The sequence below is a fragment of the Pan paniscus genome, chromosome 14, assembly GCF_029289425.2.
Source record: "Pan paniscus chromosome 14, NHGRI_mPanPan1-v2.0_pri, whole genome shotgun sequence".
NCBI classification, from domain to species: Eukaryota; Metazoa; Chordata; class Mammalia; order Primates; family Hominidae; genus Pan; species Pan paniscus.
The window spans coordinates 44,258,073-44,278,755 of record NC_073263.2 but is presented as its reverse complement, the minus strand read 5'-3'; positions in this window follow the sequence as shown (position 1 = coordinate 44,278,755).

Below are 20,683 nucleotides of genomic sequence, written 5' to 3'. Positions count from 1 at the left end.
GATAAAATAAGAAGGGCAAATGTTGATGTTTGTTGGAGTGGGGTGATGGGTACCTGGGGGCTCATTCTACTCTTCTCTCTACTTTTCTCTATTTTTGAAAATGTTAGCTAGACTCGGTGGCTCATGCCTGTAATCTTAGCACTTTGGGAGGCTGAGGCAGGCAGATCACTTGAGGTCAGTTCAAGACCAGCCTGGCCAACATGGTGAAACCCGGCCTCTACTAAAAATACAGAAATTAGTCGAGTGTGGTGGCACACGCCTGTAGTCCCAACTACTTGGGAGGCCAAGGCAGGAGAATTGCTTGAACCCGGGAGGTGGAGGTTGCAGTGAGCCGAGACTGGGCCACTGCATTCCAGCCTGGGTGACAGAGTGAGACTTTCTCACAAAAAAAAAAAAAAAGAAAAGAAAAGAAAAAAAGAAAGAAAGAAAATGTTTATTGAAAAGGAAAATGTTTATTGAAAATTGAAAACTACAAAGGAATTATTCTGTTTAACTAAGCTCCTTCATTAGGTCCTTTTAAAATGAATGTATTTTTCTGTATGGGTTTTTTTGGGCCATTTCCTACTCTCCTTGTCGCCTCCATTATTTGATGTTTCCTGAAGGCCAGAATGACTCCATCAGTCTTACAAGTATGCACTGTGGTGCTCTTATGGGTTAGGCAATGTCTCTTGCTTCCAGGTGAGCTCATAGCCCTGGTCGTTTTAGGTACTTGCCTGTGTATTACTTTCACCACTGGTTCTTTGCACAGGGTTCCACAAAGTGTTTCAGCAACTCTTGTTTCTGTGGTTGCTCTGTTGACCCTTCAAGGTTGACCCTTCTGTTGGGGGATGACACCACCCCAAGGAACAACTGGAGTGAGAACTCTGGAAGCTCTTGGGGCATTTATACCTGGAAGTGGCACATTTTCCCCAGCATCTGATGCCCAGCATTCCCTCAGACATTGGTTGATTGCCCTGCAATCAGGCCAGGTTCTAAAAAATACTGAGAACAACCTTTATTTTTGACCCAACGGGAAAGAAGAAACAAGAAAGACAGCTTGCTGTGGGCCCCCGATCAGGTGGGGTTGGCCAGGTCAGGCGGCTGGTGGCAGGTGCCCAGTAGTCTTTCTTTCCAGCAGTTCCATTAACACTTGGCAAGTTTCACTCCCCTTCAGCATTTGTAACATGCAACTGTTGACATAACTAATATTACCTCATTCTCTTAGGCCCCTGTGTGTTCCTTCGCCACTGTAGTCAGAACTCAGGATCTACACGGCTTATTTTCTGTATGTGCAGTGTTTGTATTTGGCAGGGAGACAGTTTAGCCTTCCCCCTCTGCCCCCCACCAAATCCTCTCACCAAAACCATGGTGCCCTCATTTTTTCCTTTCTGGATTGATGTTAAGCACTTAATGTAATTGCCTTAGGGAAAAAACAAAACAAAACAGCCAAAGATATATAATCAGCCCACACCATGGCCTCATATTTCAAAACCTGCCTGGCTTCTTTTTAAATGCTCCTTTACAGGGTGTGAAATCACTCATGTCATGGCTGGGCCTCCTACAGCATGGGAGAGACAGACATCTCATCTTACTCCAGTAATACAGCCAATGACTTGATTCCTCCTTCCTCCCTATCCCTCTTCCACTTCCCCGATCCCACTCCCAGCCTTTTACCCCATAGTTTCCCAGTCAGCCCTTCTCCAGTGGGCTTTTACTTTTAATTTGGCAGCTTGCTCTCTGATTCTCCTTTGCCTTCCATAAAGAAACCATGACTAAACCGTTAGCACTCCATTCTCCTCCCAGTGTCAACCTGCACCTGGGCCTTGTCTTTCACTTCTGCTAGTGCCAGTGGTATTCACTCCAGTTAATTTCTCAGGGTGACTCCATTCCCGAGCCCTGGCTATTTTACCTACCCTCCCTGTCACCTGTCCACCCTTGAAATTCATTCTTCTGATGTAGCACGAACTGGGCTTAATGCAGATCCCTGCTTGTCTTCCCTAAGTGGCACGCCCCTTCTCCCTTACAGGGCCCTGAACAGCAGCGAGAAACACAGAAAGCTTTGGACAGTTTGTTCTTACTGATCTATTGTATTAGAGGGTGGGACCAGGAGTAAAGCAGAAATAGCTGGGAACAGTGAAACCTGTATCTAAATAAATAAGCCAACGGCTAAGCTAACGATATTCCATCTCTCATGCGGAGTCACAGTTGGCCACTGAATATTAGTTTACTTTTACTTGCTGCGTACTCACTGGTGGAGAATGAGCAAGGCTTGGGTTGAGGAGATGTAGGCAGAGGGGAACATAAAGGCAAAGGGGGTGGAGAATCTATAAACCAGATAGACAGGCCTTAACTATGCTGTGTTGTGCTCATTTCCTGGCCCTGCTGAATCATCCCACCGCCACACAGGGTGAGCCAGAAAATCTGAAATCTGAAAATTGTTCTCTGCCTCTGCCTCTGCTCTGTTCTGTGTTTGGCTTTCTTGTCTGTATCACTTCTGTGATGTATATGTTGTGATATCCTAGGAGGTAATGATATGGCTATTATTGTTCCCTAGCAACCCTGCTTTCTAGAGAAAAATCAAAACACACACGTTTTGCTCCTCAATCTGACCTATTCCAATCAGTGTTAACTTTGCCCTGAGCCCTCTCCTTTGTGTGCACACACCCACTCACACATCCAATGTGCTGACCTCCCATCTCTGTGCTACGTTCTGGTTAATAACTTAAAATCTGAATATTATGATCTCTTTTCTCCATAGGCTATGAGTTAAGAGTTTGTGATAGTGAGTCTCATCAAGATGCTTATGGCTAGTTCAGAATGATTACAAATAAGAATACACTAAGGAGATCTAAACACCAGGCTATGCAAATGAGACATCTATTACCCCTTAGGAGATTTTTTTTTCTGTTTCTCTAAAATAGAAAGCCTGGTTCTTTACTCTGGCCAGTTAGTTCTTTACTCTGTTCTTTACTCAGTTCTTTACTCTGGCCATACAAAGAATGTATACCTTATAGATTAACTTTGATCTTTACCTACAGTTAAAATGATGAGAATTTCAAAATATGTTGAAAGGAAATACAAGAAAAGGTATAGAACACAGATGCCTAAGAGCTATGCACCCTGCCAACTCCATTTGCCTAATCATAGCACAGTTGAGTGGAGAACTCTAACTACTCATTCATCCATTTCCTATGCCAGATATGGGAGAAACAGCAGTGTAGAAAGAAACAAGACAGGGACCCTCCCTACCCTCATGGAAAGCAGGGTCTAGTGAGGAGACAGACTTCAATAAACAAGAATATATTTATATAAGAATATATATAAGACTGCAATTCCATGGGCGATAAATGCTTTGTTGCTAGGAAGAAAAACTATAAGGCTCTGTGATGGTGTATGATACATCCACAGGCTGGAGTATCAGGGAAGATGCTATTTATGCAAGAGATGTCAAGGATATGGTGCCGGGGGAAGACGGGGAACAGAGTGGGAAGCAGAGAGAGCACAGCCTACAGGTTTGCCAGAGCAAATAGTGATGGTGGAGGCTGTATTGTATAGTGATTATAAATTATAATCACCCTGGCAGAAATTTAAAACACTTTAATTCCTTTTGGGAGTTTATGATAAACAAATTTGGTAGGTATGGGTCTAATTAATAACAGTTATAATGACAACACTAACACCTATTAAATGCTTACTTATACATCAGAGGTATCAACTGTCACCCTCATGGTTATAGTCCCTGAGTACGCTAGACAGCAGTCCCCAGCTCCTAGCTCCTTTATTTATTTATTTATTTATTTATTTATTTATTTATTTATTTATTTTTGATAGGGTTTCACTCTGTCACCTAGGCTGGAGTGCAGTGGTGCAATCTCAGCTCACTGCAACCTTCACCTCTTGGGTTCAAGCGATTCTTGTGCCTCAGCCTCCTGAGTAGCTGGGATTACAGGCACCTGCCACCACGCCCAGCTAATTTTTGTATTTTTAGTAGAGAGGGGGTTTCACCATGTTGGCCAGGCTGGTCTCCAACTCCTGACCTCAAGTGATCTGCCCTCCTTGGCCTCCCAAAGTGCTGGGATTACAGGCGTGAGCCACTGTGCCCGGCCCCACCTCCTTTACTCTGCTTTTCTTTTCTCTATAGTACTTACCACTATTTGACATTTTATATGTCCTTGTTTGCTTGTTTATTGTCTATCTCTCTGATTAGAATGTAGCCTCCCTGAAGGCAGGTACTTCAGCCTGTTTTGTTTACTACTGTTTTCCCCAGATCTGAAAACAGTGCCTGGCACAAACTTGGCGCTCAAGAAATAAAGATTTGTTAAATGAATGCACAGCTATTATTCAGTTAGTCTGCACAGCATCCTTATGAAATAGGTACTATTTTCCCTATTTTACAGATGAGCAAATTGGCAACAAGAAGTTAGGTAACTTTCCCAAAGTCACGCTGGCAGTGGAGTGGTAGAATCAGGATCCAAACCCAGGCAGTGTGACTCTGGAGACTTGCATGGCAGGGATATTTGCAAGATGGAAATAGCTGTGAAGAGAGTGCACCAGTTTGATTTACAGCTTTTATTTTATTCAAAAGTATTCTGTTTAAAGACTTCAGAAAAGTAATCCAGTTTGGTATTGCAGTTGGAAATATTACTGATTTTATAAAACAGAGATCACCGAGCAACTGATATGTAAGGACTATCTCCGTGATAAGAAGCATTGTGCCAACCCAGGGAAGTTGCAATCCAAATAAGATAAGGAAATCATGAGTCATAAAACACTTTCAGATCCTGTAATATAATTTATAGCCAGTGTTCCTGGAATATTCCTTACAACTGACATTTTAGAAACTCAGTCTGGTTACTAGGGATATGAAATAAGGAGTATGGAAACATGGTTTACTCTTTTGACTTTTTCAGCGGAATTAAAAACTTAACAAGCCTCCACTGGATGAGTCCATGCATCATGCATTAGACAAATTCAATCTTGATGTGCTGCTTCTCGCCATATCTCCTATGAATCTGTGCAGAAATTATTTCAGCCACTGAGATATGACTCTCTTCTGAGGCCATTCTGACGGTTCTCTCCTTTTTACTGATGACTTTTCAGCAATGTAACTGTCTATAGTTTGCTTTTTCCTTGATAAGAATGGCTTTATCCTTGTGTATGTATGTATGGAGTTGCCAAAGAAAGGAACTTGCTTTTGATCTCAGAAACTTCAGCTTTTCCTTTCTGCCCACATATCCCTGAGTCACTCAGCAATCTTTAACCTCTTTTTCTAAAGAGTCTATTTAGGTGGTTTGGCATTTGTTTTGTTCTTTTTTGACCACATACCATGTCAGAATTGGTGAGCAATACCCGGTCCTTTCACACGTCTGTCTTTATGCTGTCTTTCTGGGTCTATCTCGGTGTCTTTCGCCTGTCCCCATCCTTTCTCCGTCTCAGATATACTACACGTTCTCTTGCACACATGCACACATTTAGATTTACAAGAAGTTATGTATTTACAAAGGGTATGTACAACTGTCAAAACTCATCAAACTGAACTCTGAAAATCTGTACAATTTATTAATATAAATTTTATCTCAAAAAAAAAAAAGAATAGCTGGGCATGGTGATGTGTGACGGTAGTCCCAGCTACTCAGGAGGCTGAGGAGGCAGAAGGATCACTTGAGCTTTGGGGTTCCAGACTGCAGTGAACTCTGATCATGCCACAGCATTACAGCCTGGACAACAGAGCAAGATCCAGTCTCCTAAAAATAAATAAATAAATATAAAAAATAATAAAAAAGAAGTTTTTTGTGTACAAATCTGAGTTAAATTTAAGGAGAGGTCAAGCATCTCTTGAGTGGATTTGTGTATTGATTACTGCTTCCGTACTATTGTTGGGCAAAAGAAGCAAAACAAGACAATGCTTGTTGTTTTGAGAAACATCGTAAGCAACCATTTTCATAGATAAGTGTTCGAGTTTTAATTTTCGTAATTTCTCCATATATAATTAGAGCCATTGGAAGCCTATTACCACCAGGAAATTAAAAACTTCAGCGTGTTTTCATTGCAATGAGGAGTCAAAGACTGCACAGGGATTCTAGCCAACACCTTCTCATGGGATGCCCAAGACAAGTAATTCTGTTGCTCTCATCCTCAGCCTTCTTATCTAAAAAAGAGGGTAACATCTGTCCTGCTTACTTCACAAGGTTGTTATTATGAGGATAATTAAACTGAACTCAAGTAAACAAATATTTAGTGGGCACCTACTACCCTTCATGGAATTTATGGACCAGCATAGGAGGAAAGTAGATACAGTTCACAATAGAAAGTATCACATTGGCCAAGTGCGGTGGCTCACACCTGTAATCCCAACACTTTGGGAGGCTGAGGTGGATGCATCACTTGAAGTCAGGAGTCCAAGACCAGCCTGGCCAACATGGTGAAACCCTGTTTCTACTAAAAATACAAAAATTAGCCAGGCATGGTGGTGTGTACCTGTATTCCCAGCCACTCAAGAGGCTGAGGCAACAGAATCCCTTGAACGTGGGAGGCGGAGTTGCAGTGACCCGAGATCACGCCATTGCACTGCAGCCTGGGTGACAGAGTGAGACTCTGTCTCAAAAAATAGAAAGTTTCACATCATCTAGGTGACAGGGAAGCAGAGTGATCCAGACACAAGTAAAGGGAACGTGAATTCTGGCTGGTGCCATTGGGGAAGGGATCATGGAAGTGGAAGCATCTGAGTAAGACCTTGAAGGAGGATTCTTTAGAAGGGGAGCTTTCCAAACAGAGGGACAACAAGAGCCAAGCGCAGAGACAGGACACCATGAGAACTCAGTGGAAGTCTATGAACTGTAAAGCACTCCTCACTTACAAAATACTACTTGTTACCTCTACTGGGGCCACCACTCACTCTTCCCAACAGCCATGGCCCTACTAGGTAATAAGATAACAGTGATTCAGAGCTAAGGTCGGCCTACCAGCATACAGAATTTGGGAGTAGGCAAGACTGACTTCATGGCATCTCCTGTCTCAAAGGAGGTGATGGAACATCGCAAGTCCAGCTCAGAGGAATGAACATCAACCAAAGATTAGCAGTTCAATTCTCTTTCCGTCTCCCAACATCTTTTCCAACTCCCCCTCAGTTAGCTCCTTTCTGTGCATTACCACCGCAACTATCTTCCCTTTAAAGAATCAAGGATAGCCCTTGATTTTTATTACAGCCAACCAGGGATCAAAATCCAGTTATGTAGATTTCTAGCTATTTGATAAGAAGCAGCTTTGTTTAATCTATATAAGACTTAAACTTTACATATGTAACATGGGAATGAAAATAAGAGCAGTCACTTCATAGAATTGCTGAGAAGATTAAGTAAGATAGTGTACCTGGTATATAGCACTCAAAATGTTATTTATGATTATCATCTAGAGCAGGGGTTGCCAAACTATGGCTCATGGGCCAAATCCAGCCACGTCCATTCATTTCTGAATTGCCTAAGTAGTTTTCTGCTGCAATGGTAGAATCAAAGACTTGTGACATAGGTGGTGTGACCCGCAAAGCTAAAATACTTAATATCAGGCCCTCTTGTAGAAAAAGTTTGCTAACCTCTGATCTAAAGAGAGAAGAAGAGAAACCTGCTTATGTTACATTTACAACCAGTTATAGGGTTTTGTCCTCAGGCTTACCTGTGACTTTATCTCCTTTCTGTTGGTTATTGGTATCTTATGTTACATGGTATGTACCCTTCAGTAATGGAGAAGTCCTCACATAGATCTTCACATCTGAGTACCATGGAGAACACTGAAGTCTCCTTCTATATTCCCAGAGTCTAGTATTAATAGATAAGGACACATAGCAAATGACGGATGACAAACTCTGGCTCTGATTAGCGAGACCATAGTCTCAAATGGCAACTGCAGAGTACTCCTAAGATGAAAGGGAATTTAACATGTTATGAGGTGGTGAAACAACTGTGACTCAGTCACTGAGCAGAAGGAAGCAACAATATGGAAAAGTAGGCAAACCATGGTGGACTGTTTGAAATTCCTGCTAACCTCCCACTGTGCCCCTTAAATTAAGGGCCCAGTAGAGCCTACTTCAATTCCGTTTAAATATCTTTCTTTTCTGCCATGTACTGTGGCCCACACCTGTAATCCCAACAATGTGGGAGGCTGAGGCGGGAGGATTGATTGAGGCCAGGAATATTGAGACCCCGTCTCCACAAAAAAATAAAAAATAAAATAAAACTTTCACTTCAAGATTTCTAGCATTATTGCTATTATGAGATGTACAGAAACCTAGGTAGATTGGGACTGTGCATCCAGACAGTATTTCTAGAATTTTATTATTTGTACATTGGGGAAAACACTGGGCTTGTGTTTAGGAAATATTGTAATATTCTAGATGGGACTGTAGAGGCATTTCACCTCACCTCTCTGGGCCTCCATTTCCTGGCATACACAATCTCTTTGTTAGCTGTAAAATGTTATTAAAGGGAGACATCCACGGACCCGTGTATGCGTGTGTATGTCGTTGTGTGATGGGGGTGTTCTGTAAGGGAAGTGACTGTGAGCTTTCTTTTGAACGTTAAAAGCAATGAGACAATACTCTAAAACAAGCTCTGGTTGCTACTATTTTCACCTACTATCCCCCAGGCCATCTGGATTGGTTCAGCTTGTTCAATCAAGGGAAGCATGTTTGGAACCTAGGCTCTCATGAAGGGAAAGCATAAAACGTGTTCATTTCTTCACACCTTTGATTCAAATGTCTCTGTTCCTAAAATTATTGGCCCAGAGAATTATATCTTGTCAGTGTAAAGAGGTTTTTCTTAATTGCTAAAAAAAAAAAAAACACACACACACACAACAAATATTCATTAAAAATGCCAACATTTGCTGAGCTGTCACTATGTTCCAAGTGCTGCAATAAGTGCTGGGGCCAGGAAGAATGGGCAGTCATTGTCCTGCGATGATCTCAGTTCCAACCTTGGAATACTCTTGGACAATTCCGTTCTGGTAACATGTTTTATTTTCATCGCTAGCCACAACAGTGAAGGTCTTTGACCTCCCCTTACCGCATAACTCTTCCTCACAGGGTGCGCGTGTCCTGTTGATTCTCTCTCCTCTCCTGCTTTCCATCTGCTTTTGGAGTTTCATTCTCAGGAAGGTACAAATGACTGTCAACAGTTCAGATTTTTCTTCCTGGTGTAATTGCATTACAGCAGAGTTCAACGCCTTCCCTATAGCACCTTTTCCTGCATAACCTGAATTTGGTCTTAGAACTCATCTGTCATTACCAGTCAATGGAGGTTTTATGAATTTTTTTTAGAGCCCTGAAAAATTAGATGATATAAGTAAGAGCCTACCCCTATTACATATAAGGTCTGAACTTAGCAAAAAGCATAGCCCAAAGGTGGCAATTTTCATGTGGAAATGTTCTTTATCAGAAAGAAAACCAGAGATGACATTTACTATGCTGAAAAGCTAGCCATTATGAGGAGTGTGGCATTTATATCATTATAAAGGCACAGCTGCTTAAAATACCCACATGAAATTCAGAACTCAGAGCACAAGAATTTTGGGCATTGAGAGTCCCAGAGATGCTTTAAGGTGATCAGGTGACCAGTTTGCCTCAGGAAGAATCTAATTTAAATGTTGTAGAACAACCCTATGAGGAGCTCTATTCTAGAAAGTTCTACCATCTTAAGTCCGTTGTTCAAAAGGCACTAATGTCTTAAGACAAGCTTGTCCAACCTGTGGCCTGTGGGCCACGTGCAGCCCAGGATGGCTTTGAACGCAGCCCAACACAAGTTCATAAACTTTCTTAAAACATTATGAGATTTTTTTTTTTTTTTTTTTTTAGCTCATCAGCTATAGTTAGTATTTAGTATATTTTATGTGTGGGTGAAGACAATTCTTCTTCCAATGTGGTCCAGGGAATCCAAAAGATTGGATGCCCCTGGTGTTTTGTTTGTTTGTTTTTTGTTTTTTTGACAGAGTCTCACTCTGAAGCCCAGGCTGGAGTGCATTGTCACTATATCGGCTCCCTGCAACTTCCGCCTCCCGGGTTCAAGTGATTTTCCTGCCTTAGCCTCCCAAGTAGCTGGGATTACAGGCTCCCGCCATCATGCCTGGCTAAGCTTTTGTATTTTTAGTAGAGATAGGGTTTCCCCATGTTGACCAGGCTGGTCTCAAACTCCTGACCTCAGGTGATCCACCTGCCTCGGCCTCCCAAAGTGCTGGGATTACAGGCGTGAGCCACCGCGCCTGGCCTGGACACCCCTGTTTAAGAAGAAAAATGAACACATAAATTAATGAGGCTTTAACTTGCAATTATATTGTCAAAAAGACTCATTTGATAATTTAAGTAATATTTTATACCTTTAAGAGTATTTAATGTGAAACTGTCTGTTAAACTTGGGTACCTGCTGGGTTATACTAGATTGTAAAAATTGCAATATAGTTGTGGAATTTCAAAAGCAACATTATGCACTTATGACTATAATAAAGACAGGAGAGCAGAGTCCAAGTAGATGCATTGTTGGAGTCGACAATAGAAGCATGAAGACCTCCCTGATTAATAGGTGTGCACAGTGCTCCTTCCTGGAGTACTAGGAATGTGTCAGGAGATAGAACCATCTGTGATACTATCTTTGCCCTTGGCAGAGGTGCCAACTGGGCCTAGACTGGGCTCCTTTGATAAGCTCTCTTCTCCATGTATTAATTGTGAAACTCTGAAACCCTTCACCAGCTGTGGAAAGTATTTGAGACACCTGTCTATAGGTACATGAGTATAGTAGCATAGCCCATTTAGAAATCCACAGAAACCAGTAGTATGTACAAAGTTATTTTTTTGCCTGACATCTCATTCCCAATATAAAAGCATCATCTACTGTTTTGATTGTAAGCATTAATTATTGACTAGATGACTTTTTAAAATTCCTAATTCCTTCAAAGCTACATTTTTATAAATACTCAATTTTTTCTCCCTCAATAATTTTGTGATGGAGTTTTTGGTGTTTTTACCAAGTAAGTATTCTTTATAACTAATAAATGCACATAGATGTAAAAAGTATTAACAGTTAAGAGCTCATAAAATATCCCCATTATTTTTATCTGATTGTAAACACTGGCTTAACATTATACATACACATATCCACATGGTTGTCTGGATCAGCAAGGTTATCCTTGAACCATTTCTTCAAAGGCGTTGTCCCATTAGATGACTGTGCCCATTACTTCACATAGAAGGAGCCAAAATATCTGCAACATTCTGAAACATATTTCCCCCGGAAATATGCTATTGTGCTGGAGTAAAATAGACAATGGGTTTGGAGTCTGGGTCTTCAGAGTCCAGCTTCTCTGTCCACACTGCAGCCTACCTAAACCTCAGCTGCCCTCTTGTCCGGTCAACATCAGCTTTTAACCCTAGTGCAGGGATAAGCTTTTAGAATATCCTTATAAAATCTTTTCTGATGTCTCAACTCCTCCCTGACCCATTCGAGTTCTCTTATTGCCTGTGGAAACTTTAGATATTGCCCAGAACCAGCCCCATAACCCAGTGACTCCCTCAGACTCTGGTCATTGCCTGAACTGGATTTGAGCTTGCCCCACACTCTGAATTTCTCCTGAAGATAACACTGAATATAAAGTCCTGCTAACCATCCTCCTCCACCCTTGACAGGGCCAGCCTTTCCTTCTCAGTTTTCTCTGACTTCTACTTGGGCAATTCTTGCTTCCCCTCTACGATACTTCGGGTGGGTGAAAGCAGTTTCATTAATTGACCCCTACACTTACATTCAGGCATATGGAGTCTATATCAGGACCTTGAATATACCTTGTGAAACTCAATAATGTTCTCAACTCCCCATACGTACCCAGTGCCTATCACCAACCCACAATTCTGAGATCAGAACTCACCCTGGAGTTCTCTGGTGAGACACTACTTTGGAAACCCACCAAAGGGAATTTCTGCAGTGGATTGGTCCCGAACCATTTATGGCAGGGCAGTTGGGGGACGTGTGACTCCAACAAGACAAGGCCTGCCCAGTCATTTGGCACAGCCTCATCGGGATCCTTCCAAAGCAAGAAAAGTGGAGAATGTCCACTGAAGGCAGGCATGACTGGAGGCTCCATCCCTGGAATTGCCCTTGAACTTGCCTTCGAAGTCGATGTTGGGTGCTGACCAAGAGGACTTTGGAATTGTTGGTGAAGCTGGGACATATGGGTCCCTTGGTTGGACCATTCCTCTTGTTCTCAAGTTGGTGCCTGAGCCTCCTGTCACCTGAAGGAATGAGGGCTGGGTTCCCTGCTTGGATGTGGGAGCTGAAGACAGAGCTCCCAGACCTAGGCTGCCTTATCCCCAAGGAACCCTGGCAAAACCACCTACCCCAGATCACTGAACCAGCCAAGATTTTCTTGTCTCCTGATGGCCTGAGATCATCTCCTGTTCTGAACATGACCGGCCTGTGGAACTCTTGCACTTCTGTGGGCCAGTGGAGAGGAAGTGGATCCACCAGAAGAATCCAGAATCCTCCCCAAGCAACTTTGATCAGGAGAGACTGATTCTCAAACCAAGAGTCTCATGAGGATCCAGCTCACAGGAGGCCAATGCTCTCCTTAGGAACTGATTGAGTGCCTGAGGAACTGAGGCAAAGTTAGAGGTCATGGAAGAGAGCCAGAGGCCAAGGTGGAGACTTTGCACCTGCCACCTCAGTCCTGCCATTCTTCCTGTGATGGGGAGAGGGAGCAGGTGGTGAGTCCTAGAGAGAGGTATGAAACCTGTATAACACTTTCCATATAAACAATAAATGCCGGCCACGCCCTAGGCTACCCACAAAACTTGATTTAACATATCATATAGGAAACAAAGATTTATGCCTACCAGAAATTTGCTCTGAGAAAAAAAAAAAAAAACTACAAATGAACTTGGGTCCACACCTTCTGTGTAAAACTGGAGACAGCCTGTTCCATTCTTGGGTAAACTCAGAGTGGTTTTTGTTTTGTTTTGTTTTGTTTTTTTGAGATGGAGTCCCGCTCTGTCGCCCAGGCTGGAGTGCAGTGGTGCGATCTCAGCTCACTGCAACCTCTGCCTTCCAGGTTCAATCAATTCTCCTGTCTCAGCCTCCTGAGTAGCTGGAACTACAGGTGCACACTACCATGCCCAGCTAATTTTTTGTATTTTTAGTAGAGACGGGGTTTCACTGTGTTGCCCAGGCTGGTCTCAAACTCCTGACCTCAGGCAATCCGCCTACCTTGGCCTCCCAAAGTGCTGGGATAACAGGCGTGAGCCACCGCGCCCGGCCAGAATGGTTTTGAACATATGGCAAGTACTTGATGACCACTTTAATCCTGGTAGATTAGTGAATCTATAAAAGTGTACTCATGTTCCTTTCTTTTGTTTTCTTTGTAACTCATCTTCAATTAACTTCAGCATATGACACTCAGGATCCTAACAGCAGAGACGTCTTTAAAGGTACACGATCCATATGTCCATGTGTCTCAAGTCTTCCTTTCCTTGAGATATATTTGCTGCTCTCTCTATCTATCTATCATCTATCTATCTATCTATCTATCTATCTATCTATCTATCTATCTATCTATCTATTCTATCTATCATCTATCTATCGAATCTCTTACAAGGCAAAAAAATTGTTTCTTTTGAGAGTTAAATAAGCACAGTACTTTTACTATTTGTATAATAAAGTGCAGATTTTCCTTAATGGTAAATTATCCATTTCAAAAAGGCTGGTGAGGAGGGCAGCATGGGATAAAGAATTTCAACAATTTAAATTTGAGGCCCTGGGAAAAGTCCAGATGGAGAACATTTTCTAGTTCTGGGAACACAGCATTTTTATTTGACTGTTTGTTACAGAGTCAGAAAAGCTCTGTAAAACTCGATAAAGAGTCTGTGAAAGTCTGAGGGCAGGCAGGGAACTGAGAGGTGACAGGCCGTCCTCTGTTTGTTCCTGGTGAAGGGGGACAGGACACTGTCTGAAGGTGGCAGGGCCTCACATGATCGGCCTGGCTCACTGCGTGGAGGTGGCTCAGCTCTGGCGAGTGACACAGTCATTCATGCCCAGTTCTTGAATTTCAGCATATTTTGCTTCTGAAAAGACAAAAACCAATTATTGATAGCTATGCTGTGCTCAGATATGCAATCTGTCTTAATTAAATGATCTTTTCCAGCCATATTATTTAGCTAGCTAAAGGTAACACTGAACTTGTTGACATAATTTCAGCAAAAAAAAAAAAAAAAAAAAAAGACAAAACAGACCAAAACCAAGAAATAGATATTTTCCCTGAATTTCGTGTTTTTGGTTACCAACATGGTTTTGACCTCCCTTTATCTTTTCTCCAGCCTTGCTCTCTCTTCCCAAGGCATCCTTCCTATGATCACCCCCCCTCCGCTGGGTATCACTATTGCAGCAAGCATGTTATCACACGATTTAAGTTAGCTGTGACCTACCTCTCTGTCTTCCCCAAGAAAATGTGTTTCCTATGGGTCCTGAACCACATGTGTGTGACTCAACTCTCTGTCCTTCACTGGAGCCAGCAAGTGCTTCAAATATAGTAAATGCTCAGTAGATATGGCCTGGAGTTTTGAAGTTGAACTAAACTAGACCTTGCCAGTGTCAATTTATAATTAAAACAAGGTTTGGCCCCAGCACGGTGGCTCATGCCTGTAATCCCAGCACTTTGAGAGGCCGAGGTGGGAGGATCACCTTAGGTCAGGAGCTCAAGACCAGCCTGGTCAACATGGTGAAACCCGTCTCCACTAAAAATACAAAAATCAGCCAGGCATGGTGGCACGCACCTGTAATCCCAGCTACTCAGGAAGCTGAGGCATGAGAATCCCTTGAACCCGGGAGGCAGAGGTTGCAGTGAGCCAAGATAACACCACTGCACTCCAGCCTGGGAGACAGAGTGAGACTCCATCTCAAAACAAAACAAAACAAAACAAAAAATCCCACAAGATTTGGATTAGGATTTTTTTTCCTTCCCAATCTCAGTCCCCACAACTCAAGTCCCAGCTTCTTATAGAAGTCCCAGGAGCCCTCTGCCGAAAGGAAACCCTGCTCTGTACCTTCTCGAGCTGCCCAGCTCCACTCCCCCATTAACTCTTTCTGGGCAAGCAGCAGCTGCCACCACGTGCCTTCCTTCTCTCCTTCCCTCTACCTGTCTTGTCTGCTCAGCCTCTACTGCCCTGGGCTCTGGATGTTGAATTCAGGGCTTCTGATATTTCAAGACATCTATAAATAATAGCCATTATATACCTACCTTTTATTGAGGATTTGCTATGTACCAGATAATATGCTAGCCATATTTAGAACATGTTATTGATTTACCTAGCCTCAAGCCAGATGAATAATTCCCTTTGCTAATTCATTTGTTTAAAAAATATTTACTGAAGGCTGGGCGCGATGGCTCGTGCCTTGTAATCCCAGCACTTTGGGAGGCTGAGGCAGGTGGATCACCTGAGGTCAGGAGTTTGAGACAAGCCTGGCCAACATGGTGAAACCTCGTCTCTACTAAAATACAAAAATTAGCCGGGTGTGGTGGCGTGCACCTGTAATCCCAGCTACCCGGGAGGCTGAGGCAGGAGAACTGCTTGAACCTGGGAGGTGGAGGTTGCAGTGAGCCAAGATCGCACCACTGCACTCCAGCCTGGGTGACAGACGAGACTCCATCTCAAAATAAAACAAAACAAAATAAAACAACAACAAAAAAATGTCTACTGAATAGTACAATGAGAATCCCTGCCCTCGTGGAGCTTGTCTCTCTCCTCATGGAGGAGAGAGACACTCAACAAGGAAACAGAGCAATTTCAGACAGTGACCGAAACTATGAAACTACAACTGGGTAATGATGTGGTGAGCCCCGCTTTAAATAGCAAGATCCGGGACAAGCTCTCCAAGGGGGTGACGTTAGTGCTGAAACCTGACGGATATAAAGGAGTCTGATGGTGTAGGAGCATTCACACACACAGGACAGCACGGGCAAAGCCCTGAGGAGGGAATGAGCTCATCATCTTCTCATGTACAGACCTGTCTTCTCTGCTAGAATTTGAGCAGCACCGTGGTGCCCCTGCATACTTGGCTCCAGGGAGGTCAGCCTTTTCCTTACCGGTAACTGTGCTTTCCATACCCAGCATCCACCTGGCTCAGCTGGGACACTCTAGTATACCCATTAGCATCTTCTTTATCCTTCAAAATTCAGCAAAAACCCTACCTCTGCTTGTCCCATCTTGGTGACTTCTGTGGATTCCTATTGCATTCGGTTTTTCCTGGCGCTTTGCCACATGAAACATGGGTCATCACACCTGCCCTGGCACATCCTAGCACTTGTGAGACTCAGAAAACGTAATTCATCCCACAGATTTCCTAAGCATCAATCTTGGGCCAAGCACTGATTGATGCTAGGGAACTCTGTGGAATGAATCTTGTGCTAGGGCTTAGGACCTCAAGATGAACAAGAGTTGGTCACTCCTGTGAGCTTTCATATCATGATAACTAGCTTGCATTTCAGACAGCTCTTTTCAGCAACAACATGGAGAACTATCTGAAGAATAACCAGACAGGCTACGGGGAAGCCATTATTATGCATACATGTGCACGAATGCTATTTCTGCAGGACTAGCATCCGTCTGTACTTCTTTTTCCTGGAAAGAACACCCCAGTCTTCATTGGTTACCCTCTCATTTCACTCTTGTCCCATGTGGTTGCATGAGATTAATCCCCATCTTTAGGTCTAAGGGCCATGTGATAGGTCCTGGCCAATCAACATCAAGTAATCCTGAGCTTTTTGTAAGGAAAAAAATAAGGGAAAGTGCTCAGTTTCCTCTGAGGCTCTCAACAGGATAGAATGCAAAACTGGTGCTCTGGCAACAATATTGCTACCATGATGGAAGAGCCTGTGTGAAAGTGGAGCGTCAGTACAGAGGAAACCAGCCCTAAGAGAGAGAGGAAGCGCGTGTGCCACGATGGGCTCCTAGAGCTAGCTGGACACCCTGACACCACTAGATGAACAAAAAAATTCCTTTTTGTTGTTGTTGTTGTTGAAGGCAGTTTGAGTTTGGTTTGTAATCAAAAAATTCCTAAATAATATAAATGTGCCCGAGGCACACTTAAATGACTTGCCCAACGTGCCATAGCTAGTAAGTAGCAGTGTTTAAACCCAGGAAATCTATCTCCAGGGTCTGCTCTAGATCACCGCTTAGGTTAGGGTAGGAACGGAGAGGGGCAAGTGGATTTCAGAGGCTTTTAAGCAGTTGAAGCTATGGAAATTGGGGACAGGCTGAATAGAGTGAATAAGGGAAAAAATGACTTAAGTGATAGAGAGATGCTGGTGCCATTCAAGGAGAAAGAGGAAATACCAAACAGAGATCATGTTCATAGGTAGAGAAGAGTTGGAGGCAATGAGTTGTGGTCCGGAGGTTTTGAGTATGAGGTGCCTGTGGGGCAGGCAAATAGAGAGGGTGAGACTGCAGGTGAGAAGGGAGTTCTGGGCTAGGTTCATTCAGTCTTTCAATAAATATTTATTGAAGTCCTGGGCTAGGTAATGGGGATATATGGGAGAACCCAACAATCATGGAAAGTTGGTGGACTCATGGAGCTTGCATTTAAGCCTGAGTCATCTGTGGATGGTGATCTTTGAGGCCATGTGAATGAATGAGGGTACTCAGGGCTTGTTTATAGGGTAAGAATAAAAGAGGACTTAACTTCTGTATCTTGGTTCCCTCAGCTGTAATTACCCCATAGGGTTGTAGTGAAAAGTAAGAGAATTAATACACATAAAGCATTCAGAACAATCCCTGGTACATAATGAGCTAAATGTACGTCTTCACTATGATGAGTGTGAGGATGCTGATGATGTTGATAATGAGGACATTGTGAAGAGCAAAGAAACTGGGACAGGTGACAGACATCAGGGTTAATGCATAACCTGGAGGTAAGATTGTGCTTATCCCAGAGATAATGATTCTCAACATATGGGATGAAATAAAAAAGAATACACGATTGAACTTTTAGTGCTTACTATTGCAACACTTGACACTATATAGGCAAGTGTTAACAAAAGCAAACTTGCCAGGCATGGTGGCTCATGCCTGTAATCCCAGCACTTTGGGAGGCTGAAGTGGGAGGCTCGCTTGTGCTTAGGAGCTCGAGACCAGCCTGGGCAACATAGTGAGACCCTGTCTTTATTAATTAATAAAAAGAAAAGAAAACTTATTTGGCTTACAAATACTCCAGCCCCTGTTAAATTAAGTGTAAATGGATGCACCACTTAGCTGAATGCCAAGAATACAAATAGAAATGTGACATGGCCTTTTTCCTCACTGAGGTTTATGTCCTCATGATTACCATTAGCTCCAAGTTCCTGCCTCCATGGTGCTCCTTTTCTTTGCACTCGTAGCTCTTCCTTCATTGATAGACCAGCATTAACCCACATGTGAAGCTCAGTCCTTTTTCTTGATTGACAAATGCACACTCACACACAATATTAAGTCAAGGCCTTGCATGGTGGCTTGACTGAAAGTTTAGGGAAGCAAATGAAATCTATTTCAGTCATCCCTTCTCTACCCACTCAGAACAGCCTAAAAAATCTACCATTTTTCTTACGCACAGCAATACCACTCTCTTGAAGCTCAAACCCAGAGTTATTTCTAGGCCCCTGTTTACACATCCAAGGATTTAGCAGATGCTTTGAGGTTTCACTTTAAAGAGTTGTTAGGGCTGGGTGCCGTGGCTCACACCTGTAATCCCAACACTTTGGGAGGATGAGACGGGCAGATCATGAGGTCAAGAGTTTGAGACCAGCCTGGCCAACATGGTGAAACCCCATCTCTACTAAAGATACAAAAAATTAGCTGAGCGTGGTGACACGTGCCTGTAATCCCAGATACTCAGGAGGCTGGGGCAAGAGAATCACGGAGCTTGCAGTGAGCCAAGATCGTGCTACTGCACTCCAGCCTGGATGACAGGGTGAGACCCCGTCTCAAAAAAAAGAAAGTTCTTAGACAAGGGCCATCTTCTTCCCCAGTCTCTATGTAGAGTGAGAGGTGGTTTTACTCTAAAATAGAATATGGGTATGAATATAAAAATATTTACACACAAATTCAAACACACATACATTGTTAGTGAAAAATGGCACTGTGGCCTATATTTTGTTGTCTGCTCTTGTTCATTATAACAAATAATTTTAAAGATCTCTAGTGTCAACAAGTGTGGTCCAAGACATGATTTTTAAAAAATGGGTACATATTATTCCATGCTATGACTATATCATAATTCTCTTTTTTTTTTTTTTTTTTTTTTGAGATGGAGTCTCACTCTGTCGCCCAGGCTGGAGGGCAGTGGTGTGATCTCGGCTCACTGCAAGCTCCACCTCCCGGGTTCACACCATTCTCCTGCCTCAGCCTCCCAAGTAGCTGGGACTACAGGTGCCTGGCACCACGCCCAGCTAATTTTTTTTTACATTTTTAGCAGAGACCAGGTTTCACCGTGTTAGCCAGGATGGTCTCCATCTCCTGACCTTGTGATCTGCCCGCCTTGGCCTCCCAAAGTGCTGGGATTACAGGCGTGAGCCACCGCGCCCAGCCCTATCATAATTTTCTTAATGTAGTTTTGACATTTAGGTAGTTTTCAGTGTTTCACTATCATAAATAATTCTCTAGAGGACATCCTTGGGCCTATATACTGGCTCCCTGTGTCCCTGGCACCCATAACAGTGGCTGGCATAGTAAATGGTCAATAAAATATTTGTTGAGTGAATGAGTGAATAGTGAATACATCAATTCAATTTCCATTCCCTTTGCTAGTATTTATTTTCACATTCTGTATTAAGTCCAAAGATTTAAAATTTTTTTTTAAATTTTTTCTTTTAACAGACCTAGAGCTCCCAACAAAGATTTTTTAAAAGAAAACATAAGGCAGGGCACAGTGGCTCACACCTGTAATCCCAGCACTTTGGCAGGCAGAGGCAGGCTGGTCACTTGAGCCCAGGAGTTTTGAGACCAGCCTGGGCAACATGGTGAGACCCCGTTTCTACAAAAAATACGAAAATTAGCCTGGCGTGATGGCGTGTGCCTGTAATCCCAGCTACTGGGGATGCTGAGGCTGGAGAATCGCTTGAGCCCAGGAAGCAGAGATTGCAGGGAGCTAAGATGGCACCACTGCACTCCAGCCTGGCAGATAGAGTGAGAACTTGTCTCAAAAATAAATAAATAAATAATTTAAGAAAATATAAATAACTATACCTATCACAGAACAGTGTAAATTGAGGTCACAGTTTCAATATGCAGAGTTTCAGTTAACACAATATTGTGTAAAGCAAGCACTGCCTGTATTACTTTGCTTCCTTAGTTCAAAAGTAATGCATGTTAAGTGTACAGAATTTGGAAAATGCATTTAAAGAAAAGGAAGAAAGGTAAAATCACCTGTAATTACCGCATTATTCAGAATTAATCACTATGACATACTGATACTTGTTCTTTTAATCTTTTCTGTGCCAATACTTTTAATTTTATTTTTACAAAAAGGAAGGAATAAATATTGTACGTAGTGTTTTGTAATCTGCTGTTTTTCATTGAATAGATATATTGTGAACACTTTCTCATATAATTAAATGTCTTTATTTTATATACTTTTTACCAGGTTCTTAGAGTTAGAGATTAGATTAGAACTAATCTCCGATTCTTGATAAAGGACTTTTTTTTCTCATT